Here is a 25,647-nt window from a genome sequence, read left to right as displayed (position 1 = left end):
TTTCAATCTTCTAGGAAATGGATACAAATATGGCGCCTGACACTCCCCAGCCTCCTGAATGAAAGCTGTTTCTATTTTAAGACCTTTTTCAACTTAAAGGTCTGTCCTTGCAGATGTTCTTTGTTAAGGATATAGTACCTCAAGAGGAAGGAAAATTGGGTAAACTTAATTGCAGCCGGCCTACTTTGCCAGGTCAGTCAGGATGCTATCACATTTCTGAAGGTATAAAAGGGAGTCATGGGTTCTCTTGACGGGATTACACACAAAGCTTTTGTGGTTAATGAGCATATTCACAGCTGTGACTGGGCAAAGTGGATCCACAGCAAGGCCAAGGTTGGTTTCCAGCTCATGGAGTTAGCAGAATCCATAGGAAGAGAGTCCATTGCTGTGAGTACCCTTCCTTCTTACAGGTGTGCAGACTCTACGGCGTGTTTACACATACCTTCTAGGGCACGCCATAGGACGCCATAGGAGTACTTGGTGACATTTAAGTTAGAGTGGATGTAGAAACCAAAGACTGAAAATATTACAATGCAATAGCTTTGAGGAATATGTACAATTAGTGACTTTAGCCATTGCCAAAGAATGAAGTAGGTCATTTCATATTTTTGCCTTTCGAACCAGAGTAGAGATTTAAATATTCAAGTTTGGTTCATTGTATATCTAATTCTCTGAAAGAAAAACCTACATCAAATGAAAAGAAAGGAAGGGAATGTTGGTACATATTATATTGAAGGTATTGTACTGGATAGTTTTATGTCAACTTGACATTAGCTAATATCATTTGAGAGGTGAGAACTTCAATTAAGAAAATACCTCCATAACATCTGGTTGTAGACAATCCTATAGGGTATTTTCTTAATTAGTGACTAGGGAGGGCTGTGCCCAGCCCATTACAGGTGGTGATCCCTGGGCTGGTGGCCCTGGGTTCTATAAGAAAGCAGGGTGACCAAGACATGGGGAGCAAGCCAGTAAACAGCAATCTCTATGGCCTCTACATCAGCTCCTGCTTTTAGGTTCCTGCCCTGTTTGAGTTGCTGTCCTGACTTCCTTTGATGAGGAACAGTGATTTTTCTCTACAACTTGCTTTCGTCATGGTATTTCATCATGGTATTTCATCACAGTAATGGTAACTCAAAGACAGGTTTATTAGACTTAACGATGTGTAAAATGTACCCCAAGTGGTGACATGAAACAACACCCCCGTACTGTTTCATCCTGTTAGAAGTGCAGGGTTGGCTTTGCTGCATTCTCCAATATCTTAGAAGACTGAAACTAAGGTTCTCTGCCTACTGAGGTTCTGCTCTTCTGCTAAGCTTACCTGGGCTGTTGGCCAAACTGAATTCTTTAGACCTGTAGACTCAGGCTTTTAGGAATACCTCACCCTATTTATTAGTCATCTTCATACCAGGGGGAGAGGGTTATGAAATAGACTGCGTACATGAGGAAATAGAACTTTTAGGATCATTCCAGAGCTCTGAAATCCCTAGAACATCTCTCTAAATAAGGTCGTATTGGAATATAGACATCCTAGTGGAAGTTAAGAAACAAGCTTGAGGCTGAGTGGGTAGCACAGGCAAGGAGTCTGTGGAGGGAGCACTGATGAGCAGTGAGTTATATAAGTGCAAGGGAACCCGTGTGGGCAGAGGTGGGCAGGATATGAGGTCAGACTTAGTGTGGGAGCCTGTGTAGCTTCTGGGAAAGATTTTGCCTTCACTGTTAGAGAGTGAGAAAGTCTGTGAGCAGAAGAATGATGTGAACTGAGTTAAACTTTAAAAACAATCACTGCAGCCATGTTATGGAAATATATGCAACGTTTTTACAGCAATGTGCTGTTCAGAGTTTATTTTCTAGCCCTGCCTATTTTGTGTTGTGTGTGCTTCCATCTATATGGGTATTGGGGTGCTGTGAATGAATGGCCCCCATAGGCTCATGGGAAGTGGCACTATCAGGAAGTGTGGCCTTGCTGGAGCAGATGTGGTCTGGTTGGAAGTGTGTCAACCGAGGGGTAGGTTTTGAGGTTTCCGAAATTCAAGCTAGGCTTATTGTCACTCTCTATTCTGTCACCTGCCGATACAGATGTAGAATTCTTTGCTGCCTCTCCAGTGCTCTGTCTGCCTGTCTGTTGGCATGCTTTCCATCATGATATTGGGCTAAACCCCTGGAAAGTAATACAGACAGTGAAATGCTTTCCTTTGTAAGAGTTGCCATGGTCATGATCTCCCTTCACAACAATAGACATCCTAACTAAGACCTATATGTATTTGCTTAATTTGAAGAAGTGTTCTTCTGTTATCTTATTGAAGAGCTAGTCTATGCCATTGACCTGGGAGACTTTTATTCAGACCAGGGTAGTGACAGATAGAGGCAGTGTGACCAGTTTTGGAGAAAATACTTAAAGATTACTCTAGGGTTCGACAGAAAATATTAATGGAGCTCTAATCATTATTTCCTGAAGTAGACAAGAAAGTTGGAGTTTCAGGTTGGGGTTGAATCAAGAGGTTTGTTTTGGGCACCTTAGGCCTGTGGTGCCCATTAGATGTCAATGTACATATGTCAAGTAGGTATGTAGATGCTGTTAATCTCAAAGATGCAAGGAGAAAGAACACCAACCCAAATCATTATGGCCAAATTAATTAAAGCAAACATTTAATTAAAGCAAATAATTAATTAAAGCAAGCTGTTTTATTCATGAACACTGTCTCCCCTAAAGGCTAGGTTCATGAGGTCAGCCTTGGAAATGAGGAAGACAAGGTTTATGTAGCTCGGGGGTAGGGAGTTTCCAAATGGGGGGGTTGGCAAGCAAAATAGGCTGGGTTCTAGGAGCAGAACATAACAAGTTAGTCATAGCAACCTCCTGAAACAAAGACGTGGTTGCAAGGTGGTCATAGCAAGGTAGTCATAACAACAAGTAGTCATGACCAAGGAGGCAAAAGTCTAACTTTTTCATTGAAAAGGATTAACTATCTTTTAAAACTGATACATTACATATAAGATTGAGAAATCATGTTTAAACCTTTGGTCTCTGTGTCCAGTGCTGGACATGGGTAAGATGTGGATTTTTCCCTTTATGCACTTCACCAGTATTTTCTTCTCCATACTGTATCTATTTAGGTTATATGTAATATAAAATATATATCATAGAGTAAGGCTTAAGATCAGTATGTCCTTGAATGCACTTCAAGAGGATGACCCCAACCATGGCGTCACCTTCTGTTTCACATAATGTCAAGACATACTTATAACATTTTTGGATCAAGTCAAAAAATTATACAAATATTTTAACCATTAATGTACTTTAAATCCAATAAAAATATGGGGCTAAAGAAGTGGCTCTGTAATTGAGAACTTTTTGCTGGTCTGGCATAGAACCCCAGTTTGGTTCCCAGCATACACGTTGGTCAGCTCACAATCACCTGAAACTCTAGCCCCGGAGGAATTGATGGCATGTCTTTATCTCCACAGACATATCTACATGGCCCTGCACAAATAAAATTATATAAATCTTTTTCAAAAGAAGTCACAGGGACTGCAAAGATGGTTCATCGGTTAAGAGCACCAGGTGGTCTTCTAGAGGACCTGGATTCAATTTCCATCACTAGCATGGTTGCTCAGAACCCTTTATAATTCCAGTCCTAGGGGATCTGGTACCCTCTTCTGGACTCTGTGGGTACCGTACACGTGCTGGCAAACACTCATGTACATAAAACAGTCAGATTTTAGAATCAAGTCATGTATTTGGAAAAACGATGAGTTTATCAGTTGTGTTAATATGTCAGTTCCTTTGTGTTCATGCTTTGACAGCCCTGCTCAGCTGTATAGATTGCATTTTAAAGTTTGCAGAAGTCGACCACGGCAATTGATGTATGTAGATCCTCTGACTCAGTGTGTCCCATTTGTTGTTGGCTCATAATGAGTTTAGCTTGTTCTAAGGTAGCGGTACCCTCAGATCCATATGGACCTGCCAAGGCCCCAGGTGAATACACTAGCCCCTGTTAGTAGGGGAAGGCTGTCTCTGGAGTAGAATTCTACCTTAACAGAAACTCTAAAGTACAACAAATCACTACCTTTATTGAATTACTGTTTTAATCTTCCAACTAAAAGGCACACTGTAGGGAATACACTTAGAAAATTACAATTCTAGAAAGCATGCTAATCTGTTAGGAAGTGCTGGCCGCAGTGTTAGCATGAGTACACCAGAATTCTATTCTCATCATTGTTCAGGAGGAATTAGTTAGTTTTCCAGCTGGTGAAATAGGGTTAATTGCATAATTCTCCAGTCAAGTGGCCAAGAGCCTTGATTAATTGCCCACCCAGGGGTTAAATACCATGGGCCTTGAGCTCAGTTATGCAAAGCTCTTTTTTGCACCCTCCCCTCCCCTCTTCAACAAACTACTTATTTGCTGCTTTCTTTATGTAAGATTTTGGGGAAGAGACAAAGGTTCCTTCGCTCTGAGCAGCCTCCTCATAGGCAGAGAGGTCTGATTCTGCAAAACAACTTAGAAAATGATAAGTGCAACAGTAGACAGATTAAAAAGAGCTGTGAGCAGTTAGGTGTAGGTGGGGGCTTTTTGTCTGGCTGTTATCTTTGGTTTGCTTGTTCCCATAGTAACCAGTGTTTACACTTTCAGTAGCTCCATTTTGAGCTGAGAAATAGGTAGGAGGCATCTGGGGGCTGTGCCAGGCTGCTGGCCTCCGAAAGTGACTTGCAGTCTTATATTATTCCGACAAGACTACTTTTGCCTCTCAATGAAGTGATAATGTATTATTTTGCAGGTGACAAATTATTAGAAGTGCAGTCCTCTAGTCTGAAATATATTTGCCATGTTACTTAACCCTGGATGTTCTTGTCCAGATATTTTCTTTTCTTTGGGAATTGGAGGAATTGTTGTGTGTTTGTTTATCATTGGTGGTGTCCTTCTGAATGGTGAAGTGCCCAGTATGTGCCAGACACTATGATAAACATGCTATGTGCTTTGTCTTGTTAACCATCATATATTATTGAAACATTACTACTGGTACTGACATCTCACAGCTAAGAATGCAAGGTTCAAAGTCATGGAGTCAAGTGTCTTGCACTGCAAAGCCTTCAAGCAGAAACAGTCATGTTCCTCACTGTCCTAGACACATGAGTCTTTGTCCTTCTCCACTTGACCCACTCTTGCTTTATTCAATTCTGTCTTGAATGCATTTAGAAATGAATATATTCAGGACTGCTAAGCCTTCACTCTTCTCATTAACACTCTGTGTGAATATGCTTTTAACAATGTTTCCTGATAAACTCATCATTAATGTTGTGACAGAAATGCCTGAAAATATTTGTCTTGGGGATGTTAAAGGTGATGATTGAATTGTCAGCCAGTGTTTGTGGTGTTAGATAATTTCAAAAGCGTGTCTCATCACTTGCCTGATTTCATTTTTCCTCTCGGTCTACACTTTTACCAATGGATGAAAAAGAAAGATCTCTTAGGTGGACTTCCTGTAGTCCCAATGCTACTTTGCTTAGGCTGGCAAGCATCTGGGTCTTATGCTAATCTAGTGTCCTGGTGATGTGATACAGAGAGACATGCAGATATATAGAAGGCAGGGTAGTATAGGGTGTTGTATTCTGTGTACACAAATTGCACCTGCGAGGAAACATAATAAATGAAGGGTGGTTTATGTTAAGAAAGATTTGGTAAGGTAAAGGGAGCAAAATAGAAGATTGAAATTGACTAATTATAAGACTCCAACTTAAAAAATATTTATTTAAGCCAGAAGACACTGAATCTAAATATTATTGGCAATAAAGAATGTATAAAGATTTTGCTGAAAGGACCCTGATATAGCTGTCTCTTGTGAGGCTATGCCAGGGCCTAGCAAACACAGAAGTGGATGCTCACAGTCAGCTATTGGATGGATCACAGGGCCCCCAATGGAGGAGCTAGAGAAAGTACCCAAGGAGCTAAAGGGGTCTGCAACCCTATAGGTGGAACAACAATATGAACTAACCAGTACCCCCGGAGCTCGTGTCTCTAGCTGCATATGTATCAGAAGATGGCCTAGTCGGCCATCATTGGGAAGAGAGGCCCATTGGTCGTGCAAACTTTATATGCCCCAGTACAGGGGAACACCAGGGCAAAGAAGTAGGAGTGGGTGTGTAGGGGAGTTGGGGGGGAGGGTCTGGGGTACTTTTGGGATAGCATTGGAAATGTAAATGAAGAAAATACCGAATAAATTAAAAAAGAATGTATAGAGTTTTTAAAAGCTATTACTATTTGTTTATTTTCAAGCCATGTACAGTCAGCTTAAGACAGTTAAAGCAAAAGGCAACAGAAGAAGCAAGTGGTTGTGGTGTAGCTCAGTTGTAGGACACTTGCCTAGCGTGCAGGAGGACTCGGCCTTACTCTGCAGTTCCATGAAAAGAGGAAAAAGAAGATCACTCATACTATTATCACCTCATAATAAACGTGAAATATTCTCCTAAATACGTGTTTATACGGGGTTTACTTTTTAAAACTACCACTTCACTATCATTTTATTTTATTTTTGTTAAACAGCATATGCTGGCTAGTCTTAGTTTATTTATGTTTTAATTGAATGAGTCAAGACCTACAGTACTTAAACATATATGTTACGGAGCTGTAGTGCACTTGCCTGCCACCCAAGCCCTTGGGCTCAATCTCTGACACAGTGGTGGCAGCTGTTATTTGTCACTTGAAGAATTCTCAGGTTTTGGAGAACCCATGCTGTGTAATCAAGAGGACCTGGGTTTTATCCCTAGCACACACATATATTCCTCGATGTGGTATTGTATGTGTGATCTCAGCTCTAGGAAAATGAAGATGGTAAGATCCCTGGAGTTCACTGGCCAGTCATCCTCGTCTAGTTGGCAAACCCTAGGGAACAGTGAGAAACCCTGTCTCAAAAACAAACCCAAACTCCCGAGGAACAATATGGAAGGTTGACAGCTGGCCTCCACGTGTACACACACACACACACACACAAACATTTACACATTCAAGCACTGTACATACATTATATATTACATATTGCTTATACTGTGCAACAGTGATTGATGCTTGAGGAAAAAACAATCACATTTGCACTGAAGTTTTACTTATATAACCGAGTCAGAGTCAGAGCACATGGGGCCCTCGAAGAGCTGGTTGTGGCTCATGGGTTATCTGTGAATGCCAACATCCCTGCAGCAGCAGACATCATTGTGTGGCTGAGTCCTGCAGCAGGATCTAACTAAAGAGCCTGTACTGACAAACTGCAGAAATGGATGATGCCCTACTCATGATTTGCTCACCAGAAGATGAACACAGAGATTGGGGCTCATCTTGAAGTTTTGCTTTGGGCGGTGGCGGGGGTCGGGGGGTAATTTCTAAATAACATGTTATAACCAACCAGTCCTGCCCTGGTTTTCTTGGAGCACCCTGGGGTATTAGGAGCTGCCATGCAGGGTTTGATAGTTGAAAGAGATGGGAAATTGACTGAGTTCTTAGTATTTTATATAGCTCCCCATTTCACACACAGAAAAAATTGATTCTTAAGAACAGACACATTTACTGAATTTTTATATCGTGACTCACAGGATTGCTTATATGGACAGTTCTTTGTTTTTAATTGCCAAGGCAAGCCTCTTGGCTTGGAGAGGGATTCTGAGGGAGGGATGTTTGAGACTGGCAAACAGACGACTTGAAGTTAAATCATGGGTTGCCAGACTGCTCTCCCTTTGTGTATTGAGACAGCTTTCTCTGGCTATTCTAAAAACTCTCTGGATAGCTCATCTATTGTAGGTCAGAAGCCCAGTCTTTTATTTACATATTAATTCAGTTATTACCCCAGGTTCTCTTTTGATTATTCCATGAATCAGCATCCCAAGACCTTAACACCTTGATTCTTAGAAGACGACAGCACACACATTTTTTAAAAAAACATTGCAAAAGAATTCAGAGATATGTCTGCCTTTGTTAAGCACAGAGGGTAAGCTAACTGAGTGGGACCCCACCCTGAAATTACCATTCCTACCAAGTTGGAGCCCAGACCTAAATTCCTTTTGTCCCAGGCTGACCTTGAACTCAGGGATCCACCTGCCTCTGTAAGCGCAAATGAAAAAACTTAGCTGGGTGGAATCTTGCCCTGTGATCGCCACTCCCTAAATCTCTTCATCTTTTTCCTTAGTATCTTTCTGACAAGCTGGCTCATAACACAGCTGCTCCTGTTCATTAGAGAAATCATATTGCATTTTTATATTTTACATAGTTGAGAAGTTATATACTTTTGAACTTCAGTTTTCAGAACTTTTTCCCACAGCCTTATAGACTGCCCTGAAGGTCTCAGCATTTACCATTTTGCTGAGGCATTAGCCACATCCTCAACTCCAGGACTCATGCTGTCATTGATTATCATGGAGTCATTAAACTTAGCAGAAGGACAGTCCTCAAAGGAGGAACTTGGAATCATGTACATTATTACACAAACAAGCCTTATGCGCATAGCAGCCATCAACACCCTTGGAGGCTGTGATCCTGGGGCAGGAACCATGTGATGCTGTCTGTCCTGTACACGGACAAGCTGGACTTTGGTATTTTATATTACAGCCCAAAACACAGTTACTAGATATGAGCCATAAAAATCTCCAGCCAGGTTGGTACATGTGTATAATTTCTATCCTTTGTTCTTTTAAATACTTGCATCTAAAATAAGTCTGGAGTCGGTACTGTAGAGTCTGATGACCTTTTTTGTGGGGGAGATAGCAGAGAAGCCACACTGAGTGTGTGCATGCTTGAGCATCCTTCATCTAATGTGGATACTCCGTTTGGATTTCTCCCCTAGTGTTTCCACCGGTATCTAGTGCCTCTTCTACCTCTAGTCGCAAATGCTTACTCTTTAAAGAAGCAGCAAAATATGCTTCCTTCTCCAGACTTCTCTGTGACAGTGTGCTCCCCAGTGTGGCACTATCATTTCTTTAGATGAAATTGTCCCCACAGGCTCACAAGGAATGTCACTATTTGAAAGTATTAGGACATGTGGCCTTGTTGGAATAAGTGGGGCCTTATTGGAGGCAGTGTGTCACTGGGGGATGGGGGTGGGGTTTGTGGTTTCAGAAGCTGAAGCCAAGCCCCAGGGCCTCTCTCTCTCTTCCTGCTTCCTACTGATCCAGATGTAGAACTCTCAGCTCCTTCTCCAGTGCCATGTCTGCCTGTGTTCTGCCATGCTTCCCACCATGATGCTAACAGTTTAAACTTCTGAATCTGTAAGCTAGCCCCAATAAATTATAAGAATTGCCATAATCATGGTATCTCTTCACAGCAATAGAATTCTTCACTAAGACACCTAGCAGAACCATACTCTTCATCCCCTCTTTTCTCATTGAAAAAAAACTGAAGCTATGCTCTTCTAACGCACTGTACTTATTTGACCTTTAAGTAGCTAAAAAGTAGAATCCTTCATGCACATTTATAGTTTCCTCGGTCTTTTCAGGGGATGCACTGTGCCATGTTGCATGAGCAGTTGGTGCCAGGAACAGAGCCCTAATATCACAGTGATGCATGGAGCAGGGGATGCCCTGCTTTATCATGATTCCACTGTCAGTCCGACCACATGATTAGCAGGTGGTCTCTCATGCTGAACTGGGGTAGGTCACATCCTGAGATTCACACGTCTTCCATGAGCTCTTGCTCCACTCTTACAAAGCCTTTTGATGTCCTTGCATGCAAAACCACATCTTAAAAATAGGAGACACCTTCAGAAGTTTGGGTGACATTTAAGTCAGTGTTAATCACCTGATACTTTGACTGACAACATCCTGAAATTTCAACAAATGCCTTCATACATATTTTTTTTCTTTTCTGCTGCTCTTGCAGAGTCTCTCTCCCTTCTCCTGTTTTATATTCTACCCTTCTAGCTGCTGCTAAGGTAACCTTCTGCTCTTTAACAGTCTAAAAATTCCCCCCAGTTTTACCAGGGGCGGTTGACTCTTAGGATCTGTCCCCTTGATTGGAGCTGATTATTCTAGAGACTGTTTGCAAAGTTATTTCTGTTCTCAGCTACCATATCCCCCGAGATAATGGTGGGTAAGATTTCTTCTTCAGATATTGGGTCTTGGAATTGTAACAAGCATATCTCATTTGGGGGTCTTCTGTGTATTCACTTTTCTTTCCCAGCGGAAGCAGACTTCTTGGAGTATAATTTCCACTTCATTTTGCAATCCTCTATTCACTAGAATACTTTGTCCTTCTTGGTGAAATTTATACAGTTAACTGGTTGTGTGTGGGAAGTCTCAGCTGACCAGTGAACTTCTTTGGGCGGTCTTGGTTCTCATCTGCCATTGCTGCCATTACAGGTTATTGCAAGCCTTGTAACCTAAGACAACACAGCCTGGTTCTCTCCCAGATGTGTGGGCCAGAAGCTCACTGTGTGTGGGGAGGTCTGCGGGGATACTTTCTTTCCCATTGTGCCCAATTTCTAGATGTTTCTTGTGTTGTCCAGTCCTATGCCAGCAGCTGGATGCTTCTCTGTGCTTGTTACATCCTCTTCTGACCACAATGATGAAGTCTATATTGTCAAGGACCCTTGTGGTTCAAATAAGCTCTCCAGAGTAACTTCAATCTAAAATTCTCCAAACCATCTTCTGCATTGGATGACACACATGGGCTTTTGAGCTTTAGCTCTGAATATTTTTAGGTGTCTGTAACTCTAGTGGTAGAGAAATAATATGTTTCTCTTAAGTTAAAGGTATATAACTTTTTTTCCTATTTGAGGTACACACACACACACACACACACACACACACACTTCACATTGAGCCTGACAACTCACTTAAAGATAGGCAGCGAAATTTCCTGACTTTTGTGTTATTATTATAAAACAGTTGAGGCTACCCAGTTTTTATAGCATGTCACACGCTACAAAGAAAGTGAACATGTGTATGATTCTTAATATTGTATGTCTTTATAATGTACCAGAAGCAATTGAAGGGGAATTGCCATCACCACATGTACTAGAAACAATGGTAGGGAACGTGCCATCACCTATCTCATGTCCTTAAAGGGTAAGAAGATACATGGTAATTTGTGGAAGTCTGTTTCCCAACAGCAGCTCCAAGGCAGAGGTTCAAGCCCATGCATTTTTCCCCTTTTGAATCTAGCACCCAGTTATTTGGTGGTATATCTGTAGAGTGTATTAAATCTTTCATCATTACAAAGAACTTCTTTACTCCAAATGGCAGATTGTTTCTCAAGGAAGACCATGAACATAGACACAGGGTTCTATGGACAGTCAAGGGATCCCAAGTTTTCAGTCGGGGATGAAACGATCACTGTTAGGGATGGAATTGTCTGCTACCTAATTGCATGTAAGACAGTGTTCCGAATGCCTGCCTTCTTTTCTGTACTTCTAATGGTGCAGAATAAATATTAAAGTTATTCTCAATTACAACTGGAGAAGCAAGTGAGCCAAAACCTCAAAACTATAAACTTAAAGAGTTAATAGATTTGACTGGAGTCACACTCCAATTACTTCTCTGAGTGGAAATTTCAGTTTGTGTTATGTGATCCTGGAGGATACTCCTTTAAAATTTACTTAGCATAGCTGAAAATGGGAGTGAAAGCCACCATCCCCCTCCAAACACGCACAGGTACATTGGCAAAGTCTGTGAAAAACCCTGTGCTATTGTGTTTGAATCTTATTCTGTTGTAAATGGGAAATAATTAAAATTTTTGGAAGAGACCAGGTAAAACAGTTGTCAGGCCATTTGATAAGCTTAGAAAGTCAACTTTCTATTCTTCATTGGTAACACTGAGACATTAGGAATGCATTCCAGTTGCTACTGGGAGGAAGCTGGGGAGGAAATGCTTAGTGCGGAGGAGGGTTCATTTTCAGCCTCTGTCCTACATACAGAGCCTGTCTTCTAATGAACTTATTTCACATTGTTTTCTGTTGAGCATCACTGGACACTTCAAAGAATGTCTGGGCTAAGGCCTAATAGTTAAAATGATACTGGGTGAGTATTGTCAGCAGGATATCGCCAGTTGTTGCGTTTGTAAAAGATGAAGAGCCCTATCTTGACAGCAGCTTGTTGCATCAGGACACTGAGATGACCATCAAAGTTGATGGAGTCGACTTAAGTCAGTAGGATTCTACTGAGGGGGTTGTGGGGTAAAGGAAGCCATGGATCTAATCCCTTGGTAACTTTACTCAAGAAATCACCCATGGGATTCCAGAGATGGGGCAAGGATGGCAGCAGAGTCTGCGCTTGGTGTCATGTCTAGATGCCTGTGGCTGGTGGTCAGGTGGTAGGAAAGCTGGAAAACAAAGCAGATATGTAATGGCAGAAGGCTGAGGGTCCATAGGAAAGCAGATATGTAACGGCAGAAGGCCAAGCATCCATAGGGAAGCAAGTAGAAAGGACAAAGCAAGAGCCAGGTACTGGATGGCATGGCCGTTGACAGAGTGTTTTTCAGCAGAGCTCACATACCCACTCCCTGGACAGTGCCAGGGTCTAGAGGTGACCTAGGAGTCCACGTTTCTTGATCCAGGGTCCTCAAAATTGATGATGACATGCAAACTGAGGAGGAGGCAGGAAATGTGATGATGTTAAGGAACCGTGACAAAATAAAAATCTGTCTTTTGATAGATTTTTTATCAGTAATTTTTTTTAATCAGATACATAGAGTAAGCAGACCTTATCTCTCAAGAGTTCAGCAGCTAGCACTGTAGAAATCCATGGTCATAGTTTCAGAACTCCATCAAACCTTTTGTTGTTGTTGTTGTTGTTGTTGTTTAAGAAGATTAAACAACTCTTGGCTCTTGGCAATCAGTGAGTCCCCAGTGAGCCAAGTAGGAAGATAAACTGAATTTCAAAAGGACAATCGGAATTTCGATATAAGTATCAAAAACTTTGTATAGCAGATATACTGCCTGGCTCATCTGCTCACAAAACACTCGTGGGAGCCCTTTTCAAAACCCTATGCCTTGATTTTCTTTGCAAAAAATGTCTCTTTTCTAAAAAAGTTCATGAAGGCACCTGCCCTGAGTGAAAAAGTAGACTTTTTTCTTTGACAGAAGAGTCTCTCACACGGTTCCTCCTTGGTGGCCCTTGGTGCGTCAGAACATCCTGCATCGGGACCTTGGAGGCAGCTCCAAGTGTGCAGGACAGAGGACCTGTGTGTGTGTGTGTGTGTGTGTGTGTGTGTGTGTGTGTGTGTGATTGTGTGTGATTGTGTGTTTTCTGGAGACTCAGGAGCCAGACTCGGTTTTGCTGGGTGCTGGCTTTCGTCTTCGAGCTCCTCACAGAGGGACAGACAGAAGGTCAGCCTGGCGAGAAGGCAGCTGGGGTTCTCAGCCTCCTTGCCTCTCTCTCTTTATGATTCCATTACAGGGCTTCGCTCCCTCCCCTGAAAGAAAACGTCTTTCTCGGAGAGTGTTCAGATGAAATATTAGTCCCCTAAAAGGCTTGAAATGAATGTTTATTACCACAGCATGGGCTGTACCACTTTAAACTATCACACTGTAAATCACAGTTGAGATCCAAGCCAGACTGGCCTCTGACTGCATTAGCCTAACGGCTCCGTAGCAGGGAAGGGCTGTTCTTCCCTTGTAGGATTTAGCCAAGTAAGCCAAGAGAAACTGTTTGTTTGTTTGTGAGAGTGGTCTATTTCTCTCGTCTCCCCCCCCCCCAGTAAAGATCAGAAAGAGAACGGGGAGCTGTAAACATTGGGACTAAAACATACTTAATAATCCCACATTTATTTGTTTTCAGTCTGTACTTGGAGGGGTAAAAATGAAACTTTTAACTTTTGTTCGTCCTGCTTGGGAAGGGTCCTGTCGGATCTTCCCTCCGCCTTTAGCGTTCTGAGCACTGTCCTCTGAGACAGTTACACCCGGGTTGGCTCTTCCGTGGAGACTTGGGTGGGGCGCTCTGAGGAGTTCTAGGCTAGGGAGCTTCTTCCCTTCTGCTGAGGAGGTCAGAGACAGTCCAGAAGAGGACAGTAAGGGTCAGAGGTCTAGATCACAGTCGTCTGCCATACTGATCCTCTGTCATACCATGTTACAAGTGTGCATGTACAGGCAAGCTCTAAAGCCACCCTCTGTGCACCTTGCCTGTGTTGCTGGCTACTTGCTCAGGGAATAAGGGATCCTAAAATGCCCGTTGTTCCCTCCTTGCAAGCAGCTCTATAGCTATAGAGTCACTATCTGGGGGCAACTGTAGTTGCCATGGGCAATGTTATGAGACATAAAACTTGGCCTTTAACAAACGTTTTATACTTCTGTTTAATAATGTAGACACATAAACACAAGAACCACCAAATAACTAGTCAAAGGAATGTGTGGTGGATATGCAGGTAGTACAACTGAGCATAGTGTCCTAGTGCACCGTGTGTCAGTGTGGCCAGGGGGAGTCAGCTAAGGTCTCTCTGCTGTGGTATGAAGGGTTTGAAAGTAGGACCGTTTCCTTGTCCCTCAAAAGCCGGCTGCTTTTATGTACACATCCCTGAGGAGCCACGTGAAGATGGAGTGGGTGGATATGGAGGCCCCCTGGGGAGCCTGCTTTAGGGAGTGGATGTCAGGTGCCCTGCTGTAAGACTTCCAGCTGTGCCCTGCAGATCAAAAGGGAGGAGAAATTCTCAGTGTGCAGACAGCACAGTTTGGGGACTGACTACATTATATTTGCTAGACTAATTTCAAAGTGATAAAAACTCTTTTTTATTTAGAATTTCTTTTTTGTCGGTCACAGTTTATTATACAGGTGAGTATGCATTGGATGCTCCTTATCTGAAATGCTTCCGAGCAGAAGCAGTTTGGATTTCAGATTTTTAAAAAATATTTTGACATATTCACACATATATCTATATGTAAGTGTCTAGATACATCATGAGATATCTCAGGAACGGACCCCGGGTCTGATCGCAAAATTCACTTAGGCTTCAGAGATGTGTATGCGCACAGACTGCAGATAATTTTATACAGCATTTTTTTTTTTTTTTTTTTTTTACTGCCCCTGTGTCTTGAGTTGAACTCATCAAGCGATGACAGGTGTGCAGCTTTCAGCTCCTGATGGAGAAGCTTGAGAGTGAGGTGTTTTGGCTCTTAGCCTCTCAGATGAGGAGAGATCAACAGATAGTTAAAACAGGATGCCTTGGTGCGGGCGGCCTTTCTCTTTTTTCTTTCTTTTTTTTTTCTTTCCTCTGTAGTCAGGGTGATTCTTTGGTGAACTTGTTTTGCATATTGACCGGAAGGAATAAATGATCTTTTCTGTCATCATAATAACTTGAAAGGAGACTGTAAAACAGCTGCTTTGTTTTGACAGTAGTCTCCTTTGGATTCTCACCTGGTGGGGCTTTAAGATGGGAGTGGGTTGTTGCCCAATGCCTTGTGGCATGTAACTCCCTTGTCTCTTTCCACTCTCCTTGTCTTCTGATAACAGACCATCGTGCACTTCTTTGCACGTGGGATTGACCAGTCCACCCCGACTCACCTTCCTGATAAATTCTCACTGGTTTTACCAGCTGGGTGTAATGGGCTGGAAAACCTTGGTTTTCTCCTCGTTATTGGAACCACTGGTCTTTGATTTCCTCTGTCTTGGAGAAGCATCAGTAGTTGCCCTCTTTGGTGTCAGTAATTGTTATAAGCAGCTGGTCACAGCCTAGTAGCTTATCAAAATGACTTTAAGGACAAGCCAAGCAGGCACTCAGTTGCTCCCCTTAAGCTGGAATGGCATTGTGGTATTCAGTATATCACCATGCTTAAGGACTCCAGACTTATCATAGTGGCCTTGGACTTCCAGTTGCATACTGTGTGGTAATTAATTTTTCTGTCCTCTTCTCTACTACTGTATTATTAGTGTTGAAACTACACAAAGGTCCATTAAGTCTAAGGATGCCTTAAAGGGACGTTATCTCTGCTGTTAAACTGACAATACCCTTGATGTACTCAACAGTACTGCAAAGACCTCCCCCTTCCCCCTCCTTCAAAAGTCAGCAGTTTTTATTTATGCAGTCTTGTATAACTCAGAAGAGAGGCGCCATATAAAAAACATTTTAACATAGAACACTGATGACCAAGGACTTTCAAAGAGCATCTCCCCGGAAGGGAATGGTCATTATCTTTATAAAGTACTGCTCTGCCCTGTCTCTGTCTTGAATGGTTGCTCTCCGAGACCTAAATCCTCCAAGTGGTGCCCACATCTATTATTATTTTGAAAAAAAATCGTGAATGTGGAGAGTCTTTTATATGAAGTCATCCTCACTCAGGGACTGCTTTACTGCATAATCTGCAGTCCCCTGACAACAAATAAAAAATGGAAATTAAAATCTTCTTACCTTAACACATCCACACTAATGCTGCTGGAAGCTCGGGGTCTGAAACAGCAAGGAGATAAGAGTGTTTAGGGAGAGAACAAACTGGACGAACAGCAGATGAGGTCAGCAGTCAGGGCAGGGCCTGGAAAGGGACCATGGTGGTGTGAGTGGAGGCCTGGATCTCTGCCTGCGGTGGGAGATGCCTATGTTAGGCTGCCAGCTTAACCCTACAGTATTGTTCCCATCCCTGCCTGGTCAGTTCTGCAAGGAGAATCTGCAGAGAGAATGCACTGCAAGTCTGTCTGAGGATTTAAAGCAGCTTCGACAGAGTTTAATCAAACAGGAAAAGAGGTTTAGCTGCATGGAGGGAGGGGGTTGGTGTTTTTCTTTCCATATATGCACAGTTAATTGCATCTGTTATTGTGGATTGCTTTATTTATTTTCAATTAAAAAATTAGAAGTCGGGGGACTTTTGGTATAGCATTGGAAATGTAAATGAGCTAAATACCTAATAAAAAATGGAAAAAAAAAAAAAAAAAAAAAAAAAATTAGAAGTCATCACTTTCTGGATTAGACTTGCTTTCATTAGTTATTGGTGAGTAGTTTGGCTCTCTCTCTCTCTCTTTTCTAACAATGACTAATAAATAGAACTCAGATTAATTAATTCCATTTGTTCCACAAACATTTTGTTTTAGTACTTAAGCATATGTCAAATGCTGGGCTGGAAGTATTTTCTAAGAAGTAAAGAAAACAAGTTAAATGTTCAAGGAAAACGCACAGCAGGTTTCTGAGCAGCAGTGGGGTTTGAACTTTCTTATGTCGTCATAGCGAGGTTTCTGGTCATCGGAAGGTGAGTGGGGACGGACTCAGTGAGGACAGCCAGACAAAAATAATAGCTCTTAACCACAGAAGGATGACTGAACTTGAAACCTTAGACTAAAGCGCTAGACACCCTCTAGCATTCACACGTCGTTCAGAGCACCCTTTAGGTACAGCTTTTGTTTAATATAGGAATCCCCAGGCTCCATCCTAACCGCAACCCCCACCCCTTCCCCTCTTGAGCTGTGCATGACCTGGCTAGAAACAGAAACTGGGTGGGCTACAGCATTTCTCGTCTGTGTTGAGGATACAACAAAGGAGTATTTCTCTGAGTATAGGTTGCTTTTGAAGGTAGTCTCTGAAGAGCTAACTCTCCCTTAGATAAATAAATGCTCATCCCTACCACCATACCACCCCCAAAACACCCTATGTCATGTGACGGGTGCTGATCCTGTGGCCAAGGAAAAAAATGGAAATTGCTGTGAATGTTAAAATCAGTCCTGCCTTGTTTATGAATTTGTGCTGCCCAGTCGTTGACATGATCAGATATCCATGGAACATATACCAGGAGAGGAGGTAGACACTGATTCAGACCAGGAGACCTGAAGGGAGGTTAACATCAGCTCCCCAATAAAATCATGCATGTAAACACGGCATCCCCACAAGTCTCCGTTGTCTGGAGTTGCCCAGCAGCAATGTCTGTTGGCCTTTCACTTAGTGCTCGCTTTCTTGTCTCTGATTTCTGGTGATACCTTTAATAGTGATATATGTCCTTTTGAACCTGTTGCCTTTCCGTCTGGAGCCTGGCTGCTGTCTTTGATTTTCATCATTGAATTGTCAGGGTTGGAAGCATCCCACCCGCATCAGTTTCGAAGCCTTCTCTAAAAGATGCTGGTAGACTTAGAGACAAAAGTTCTGTATAAAATCATGGCTCTTTCATGCCATGTGCATTTTAGAAATATGCCAGTTGCTACAAATGAAGGTGTAAACATTGGAAGAAAACTGTTCAAACTGCAGCATTTTAAACTGGCTGTGAGACACGCTTTTAACTAAGAAGTTTTGCCATATTTGTTGAAAGCGGTGTGTGGATAAGGACTTGGAAGGAGACTGCCACAACATAGCCTAGAAAGATCCAGGAGTTGAAGTTGAGTTAGCACTGATGCATATGTGGGGAATGAATGACTCGTGTCTACCGCGCCTTTCTCTAAGGAAGATGTGAAGCAACTGCTCATGCAGATTATAGAGTAGGTGGTGTAGGATGAAGCTCAGGGGAACATGAAGCATCTCTCGAGAAGGAAAAGCAAACTGGGTCAGGAAACGGGCAGTTACAGTCACGTCGAAGCAACAAGCCCGGGCTCATAAGCAGCCAAGAAACTAGAATTTCCTGGTTCTCCTCTCCCAGTATGAGAAACTTGTAAAATCAAAACATTGTGTAGACGCAAAAGTTTTCTTGAAACCAAATTCAAGAAGTGATCATCTCATGGTCCCTTCCATGAAGAATCTTGGATAGCAGCACAGATCTTGGCCTATAGTATTTCTTTTCAGGAGTGAAAAAAAAATGTTCTTACATAGCATTTTCTTAGACTGAACTTCCTCGGAAGCCAAGGGCTTATCTTCATTGATGTATAGCATCAGGCTAGCTCTTTGGGGCCCGAACCAGTTTCTTGTCTATTTTGTTTCCTGTGATGACCTCTGAGGGAAGAGCCCTGGGCTTAGACAGGAAGAAGTGCTGTTGACAGAGAAAGGGCCACAGTTAATACAGGAGACGAGACCTGACACCCAGCAAGAGCCTGTGAGCTGCGTGTGCCATGAGAACTCTCATGTTTACACATCACACGGGCAATTACAACAGTTATCATTCACAGAAAAATTTAAAAATCAGATTTTTATATCGCCTGGAGAAAGGAGATCTCTGTCCATGGTGCTAAGAATGTAGAGATAGATATTGCAAATTTTCAAAAACAAAAGCTCAGTGTAACTCACAAGTGTAAACCTATAACATAGATGAGATTTTTAGCAGGGAAACCACTTTTCATACAGGATGGAATAGGAGCCTGCTGTCTATAGCTCTAGTGTATCCTTCTGAACTTTATTGTCTTTTATTCTAAATAAACCTCTCACCGGACTTTATTTCCACATAGCCGAAGACCAGTTCTCTATTATTGTTCAGAGGTATCCTCCGAGCCTACCACCACTCCCAATACGTGGACTCCCTTAAATACTTTCTGTTGACTATGAATTAGGAGTTGGAGAGATGGACCCACTGGTGAAATGATTGATGTTCTAGTGTGAGAACCTGAGTTTGGATCTCCAGAGCCTGTGGAAGAGCCAGGGATGACAGCCTGTAGCCATAATGCCAGCACTGGAGATCGCTGGGCACCCATTTTACCCAAATCATGTAGCTCTGCGTTTCTCAACCTTTGGGTCTCCATCCATTTGGTTCACTTTAACCCACTGGAGAACAGATGCTTACATGACAGCTCATAACAGTAGCAAAATCACAGCTATGAATTAGTGATACAAATAATTTTATGGTCACTACAACATGATGAAATGTACTAAAGGGTTGTACCATTAGTAAGGTTGAGAACCACTTATCTAGCTATAGGTTCAGTAAGAGACTGTCTCAAAACAAATAGAGTGGAATCAAGGAAGATACCTCTGTCCATCTCTGGTCTCCACGTGTACTACCTCACGCACTCACACACACATACAGGAACATACACAAACATGTGCACATACTTAATGCACACAAAAAATTATAGATGGCACAGCTTCTTAAATTCCCCGTGTGTTATTTGACATGTGCACAACACCTTGACATGGGCACAGCACCACTTTTAAACCCAAGGCACTATTTAGATATGTTTAATGAAAAGGAAACTGGAAGACGTTTCTCCTAAAGCCCAGTTTGGTGGGTGTGTATGTGCTAAGACATTCATCATCCACACGACATCCATTGTGCGTAAAGCCCAAGGAACAGTAAGCATAAGGCCTTGTCTGCACTAAGCAGACAGTTGCCATCACCCTTTTCAATGCTGGGAGTACTGAAGTGTGTGCTTAACAGAGAAGCGGCGGTGGCGACCGCCAAGAGCAGAGAACCCTTAGCAGTTGGCAGAGGAGATAGACATACATATGCGGATGGGATGAGTTAAGTCCTTGAGAATCTAAGGTTTTCAAAAACAGAAATGTTTTCTCAGCTGATGAGAAGGCTTATGTCTTTAAACCTTAGCTCAATTAGCATTTACTTTAAAGTCTTCATTACTCACACAGACAGGGAGTATTTTTAAGGCAATTTGGTATATCCTTCTTGGACAGTACCACCCCCTTTATAAAAGCTATACTTGTTCCACAGAGGAAATTTGCAAAGTATACAAAGCTATAAAGAACATGACTACCCATTGGGCCATTTCTCAGGAATAAATGTGATCAACATTTTTATGTATTTTCTGCTTTTCCTTTTACATTAGGTATCTTTTAAAATTATTCCAATTATAGTGCATAAGCAATTTTGTGCTCTGCTTTTTACACTTAGGATTATGCCATAACCATTTCCAAGGGTTATTAGAAATTGTTTCTATAAACAAAGTTCTAATAGTTGTATATGAGTATATCTTTCTGTTATTTTACTGCAATTTATCAGCCTTCTCATCACTGGAGTCTAATTTGGTTCCAGAATTTTATCATCATAAACAGTATTCTAAAAACTGTCAGTTTTCTAATTTATTTCACATAAAAATTCATTGATGTGGAATGGGGTCAAGGGATATAACCTGATTAAATATTTTGGAAACATGCTGCCAAACGATTCTGTCGAGTGGTATCAGTTTATACTCCCGACGGCAGGGAAGGAAGGTCTAATAGACTGTATCCTTACCAGCATTGTTCGTTCCCAGTAATCATTTTATAATTTTTGCTAATTTAATTTGACAGATTAGCCAGGAATCATTGAATTTTATAGCTTGCATTTCTGCTGAGCCAAGTCTTAAAATCCTCAGGTGGACAGAATCGAGGAGCTCATGAAAAGACCTTGGGGTAGTTAATGAGTTTCCAATCCACTAAAATAATTCACTCTATATTTAAAAATAGTTATCTCTTTTAAAAGTTAGAGTTAATTTAGAAATTGTTCATGAAACTGTACATACTTGTGATATTTCTATTGTTGCTCTAAAAGAATTCATGCCACGTGCCCCTATGTGATTCTTATCTAAACAAGGCAAGCCTAAAGCCCCCTTCTTGAAATAAAAATGTTTATTATAAAGTAGAGAAACAAATTAAATTATTCCGGAGCACTCTGAATTTATCCTTTAAGAATGAAATGTTACGGTATCAACTGTTCATCTCGGCCCCATTCCTAGCCCCTCCAAGAAGCCTCCTGCCTAGGATGCCCCAACCTCTGCCTTACTCTGCCAATGGTGACCGGAGCCTCACTGCAGGGCATCCTTATTGACTTGGAGAAGACAGAAGTAGGTGTCTGAGAGTCACCTGAGTTGATGAATGGCAAGCAGCAAGAGATATCTGGGTCCCTCTGAAGAACCCTTCTTTTAACATCTTTGTCCCTATCCCTCTCTTGTTATGTGACTGATCCTTCCTCCCATGGAGGAATATGCGCATCCCTAGAAGCTCTGTTGGTTCCTCATTTCTAGAGCCAAAGTGAAGATGTGTTGAATACCTGAAGCTTATCTGATGCCTGGAGGCGATCAGTAATGTGCCCCTATGTTTCCAAAGGCTCTGAATCTAATGGAGTCCTGTAGCATAACCTTCTAATGTTTAAAAATTACACAGATGAGTGAATTTGGGGAACCTGTATCAGTCTTCCTCTCTAGTTACATCATCTTCCATTCCAGCCAACAGCTCCTTTGCCTGGATAAGCTCAGAGTCTGGGATTGCAACATCACAATCTGGACTGATCTGGGATGTTCTGGCAGAAAAGCTTGGTTCTTGGCCAACCTGTCCTCGTCTGTCTCAATGGAGAAAATCTACAAAGTAGCTTTGAAGTTCCTTAGCTATCTTCCCCTCAAGTTAGGAGTTTAGTAGACTCGACTTCTCCTTACTTAAAGCATTCATTTTGATAGCACACACTGTGAAGGTTCAGATACTTTGTGCTTGGTTAAACACTTGCAATTATCTTGAAGAAATGTTTATGTTTTAGGAGAAGACAGATTACCATAGGAGTGGCAGTGTATGATGGAGTGTATGATGGAGAAATTTGGTTAGGTTCTAATGTCTGAGATGAAAGCTCTCTTCAGGACAGAAGGCCTTGCTACCTGATGCACGTTAGCTTCCTTTCTAGTTACGAGTTCTGTGATCAGTCAAAACCTTCTTGAGTAAGCTGCACATTTCTTCATTCCTGTGTGTTCTCTTCAAAGTCCAGAGCATATCTGCCTGTCCTGTATGAGTCTACACTGAACACATGAGTTTCTATCTCCTCCATTTTTACCTCACTCATTGTTATGACTTTGATCTTAAATTCCTAGAAAGAATTGAACATTTCTACTTAATTAAATGGTTTCTCTTATATTTTGTTGAGGTTTGAAGAATTAGGTTTAGTACGTATTTTTGCTTGTTAGGCATTGTGTAAGAAAAAAACAAGGAAAAACTAAGATACTCTTTGCTTTCAAAAACCACCCATTACGATCTTGTAGGTTTAAATAGTAGTTATATTATCTTCTTACTATAATTATTCTGAAATTGAAAGGGGCTTATAGAAAAGAAAAATCTTAATTCAGATGGTTAAATGAAACTAAATTGCACATTTCATTTTCCGTGGTTTTCGGGATGAATTCAGGGCCTCTTGCGTGTTTGATAAGTGCTCTGCTACCTAGCCAGTTCTGCAACCCATGAATCATCCTTTGTGTTACAAGCATCCTTACTTCCATCTTTTGAGACTCCTCCACTGTAGAAATCTTTTTTCATTTATAGCCCAGTCAAAAACCATGAGCACCCATTCTGGACATAGGGAGTTTCAAGGCCAGACTTCATCACAGCCCGCTTTGATACTCAATCCCGTCCTTTCAAATGCACAGCTGCTTGGCAGCCAGGCCCACACTCTAGTTCATAAAAAGCCTTTCAGGTCATTAAAAAATGTTTTATTAATGGGCACATCAACAGGATAAAGGAGGTCAGTATGCTAAAGTGCACATAAAAATGAGAATTGTATTTTTTTTCTCTCCCACTTGGCTCAGCAGGAGCTCCTATTACTGTGCTAAAAAGTTACATAATGAGCAAGGCGCCCGATGCTCATTTGGTGATCCAAACAGATTGCTGATGTGGAGGGTACAAAACATGTAAATGCCATCTTTCTACACCCCATGCTATCACTGATAGCCAGGAATGATTACAGTGACAGACTCATAATGGCAGGGATGGATCTCAGTTAAAGCTCACTGTGGGCTGGGAACACTCTCCCTTCAGGCAGGTCTGCGTCCTGAGAGGCTCAGCAGGGTGGACAACACAGCGTCCCTGACATGTGTGCATCTCTTGTGGTGCCCATGAAGAAAGTCAAAAGGGCTTCTCATACCGTGATCCTGGGTGCTGGGCACCTCCGTGGACTGGGAATTCCCTAAGCTGGCAGACAGGAGCCAACACCTGAGCCATGTTTTAGAAATAAATATTTCTAACTTTGATCATGGAACTAGCAAATGAAGTCAAGTATTTACATTAGCAGTAACAGAAAGAAGTGTGAGGTAGATTATCAGGAGAATGAATGAGCTGCTTGTCGTGGGTTCATTTTGCACTGTGATCATGGTCAAAGTTCTCAAGTCAGCCCAGTAACAGTCTCAGCTGCTTTCAAAACCTGTGCTAGAGACCAGCGTCATTTCTATTTGCAGATAATCGATGTTTACAGGTGAACACAACAAAACAAAACTCAAAACACCCAAACCAAACCAAAAAATGCTTTGGTGACCCTTGAGAAGATGTAGACCTGCCCACCCATGAAGTGCCACATTTATGCTGAGTTTATGGTGAGAAGCTGGTATTTGATATGTACACTTTCTCAGGTTCAGTGAAGGATATCTTAGTTATGTTTCTCATTTCTGTGACAAGATATTCGATGAAAACCCCTTATGGTGGTGTTTTACTTTTAAACCACTGTGCCAAAGCAACTTACAGAAAAAAGCATTTAGTCAGGGGCTTCCTTACACTTTTAGAGGATGAATCCATGACTATCGTGGTGGGGAGCATGGCAGCTGGCAGGCAGGCATGGTGCCAGCGCATTGGCTAAGAGCTCACACCCAGTGACACACCTCCTTCAACAAAGCCACACCTTCTAATCCTTCCTAAACAGTTCCACTAATTTCGATTAAGCATTCAAGTAGATGAGCCTATTTTTATTCAAACTGCTGTGAGTTTGAATGAGTTGTTTTGGCTCAGGGTTTGAGGGACTGCAGTTCTTAATGGCAGGAAAGACATGGCAGCTGGGGCATGAGATGGTTGAAATTACTATGTCCATAGTAAGGAAGAGTGGCATGGTGGTATCCAGCTCATATTCAGGGTGAGTCTTCTCCCCTTGGACTCCCGAGAAATATTGTCACAGACTTATTCAGAGGTGTGTTTCCTAAGTCATTCTAAATCTAGTGACATTGACATTGAAGACTAACCATGATAGATGAGGAAGATTATGGGACCAGAACTAGAAGCAGACATGTAGAACTCTGTGGCTGAATGTGTTGTTCAACACCAATATGTAGGTGTTGCAGCGTGGGTGTGTGTACTTGCTCATCCAAACCATCTGTAATCAGACCCTCCCATTATCATTATGCTGTGAGCATTTACTGTGCTGAATTCACTGTAGAAATGAAAATGATGAACTTGGAAAACCGAGCCAAATTCTGTGAAGTCGAGATCATTAGAATTTCAGGAACATGCCTTTTGTTCTCTTTCCACTTCCCTAATAACCACATCAAGGATTTTGAAGAGAGGCTAGGAGAAAGGCAGAAGAGACGCTGCTGCAGAGAGGCATGCCCTATTTCCTACCCACCGATCACAGGACTCCTCATATGACTGGCCATCCTGTAGCTCTTTGCACGAGTGGCTTAGCAACAGAGTTTTAAAAGCACAAATGTGGCATTTCTGAGTTACTATGCATACCCAAGTGCTGGCCGGGCCATAGCTAGTATATCCTAGATATTTGCCTAGATTGAGTTTGCATTCCCTACTGTTGGCTGTGGGTTCTGCTCTTGCCAGAAATCTGAGTTGTGCAGCAATTTAAGTGCCTTCATCACAGAAAGTTTTTGTTGTTGATGTTAATTTGATTGTTTGTTTCCATTTGGCCATATATACACCTAGAAACCTTGTCAAATGTATTTGTATTTCACATAATACTGTGCAGCAGGAACAGGGTAATGTCACACCCATTCAACCAATTTAATTCTAAAAATCTTTACTCATCATTTACCTGGGTCCCAGGTCCTGCTGCTCACACTGGAAGACCAGGTCACTGCCCCTGCTTTTAGATCATGAGTATTTATTGAAAAGACTCATCACTGATTCCTGATGGCCTTATTATCCTTCCATCTTCCTCATGGACATTCAGCCA

The 25,647-nt window shown here is 41.9% G+C and overlaps 1 protein-coding gene across 9 annotated transcripts in view; it reads left to right on the top strand.

The window, feature by feature from the left end:
- Stk39 (serine/threonine kinase 39) overlaps positions 1-25,647 on the top strand; it is a 261,664-nt gene that overhangs the window by 165,495 nt on the left and 70,522 nt on the right. The gene's annotated exons all lie outside the window — the stretch shown is intronic.

The sequence above is a fragment of the Mus musculus genome, chromosome 2 (genome assembly GCF_000001635.26).
Source record: "Mus musculus strain C57BL/6J chromosome 2, GRCm38.p6 C57BL/6J".
Lineage (NCBI taxonomy): Eukaryota > Metazoa > Chordata > Mammalia > Rodentia > Muridae > Mus > Mus musculus.
Note: the sequence above shows the minus strand (reverse complement) of the source record. Positions and strands in the feature narration are given on the sequence as shown.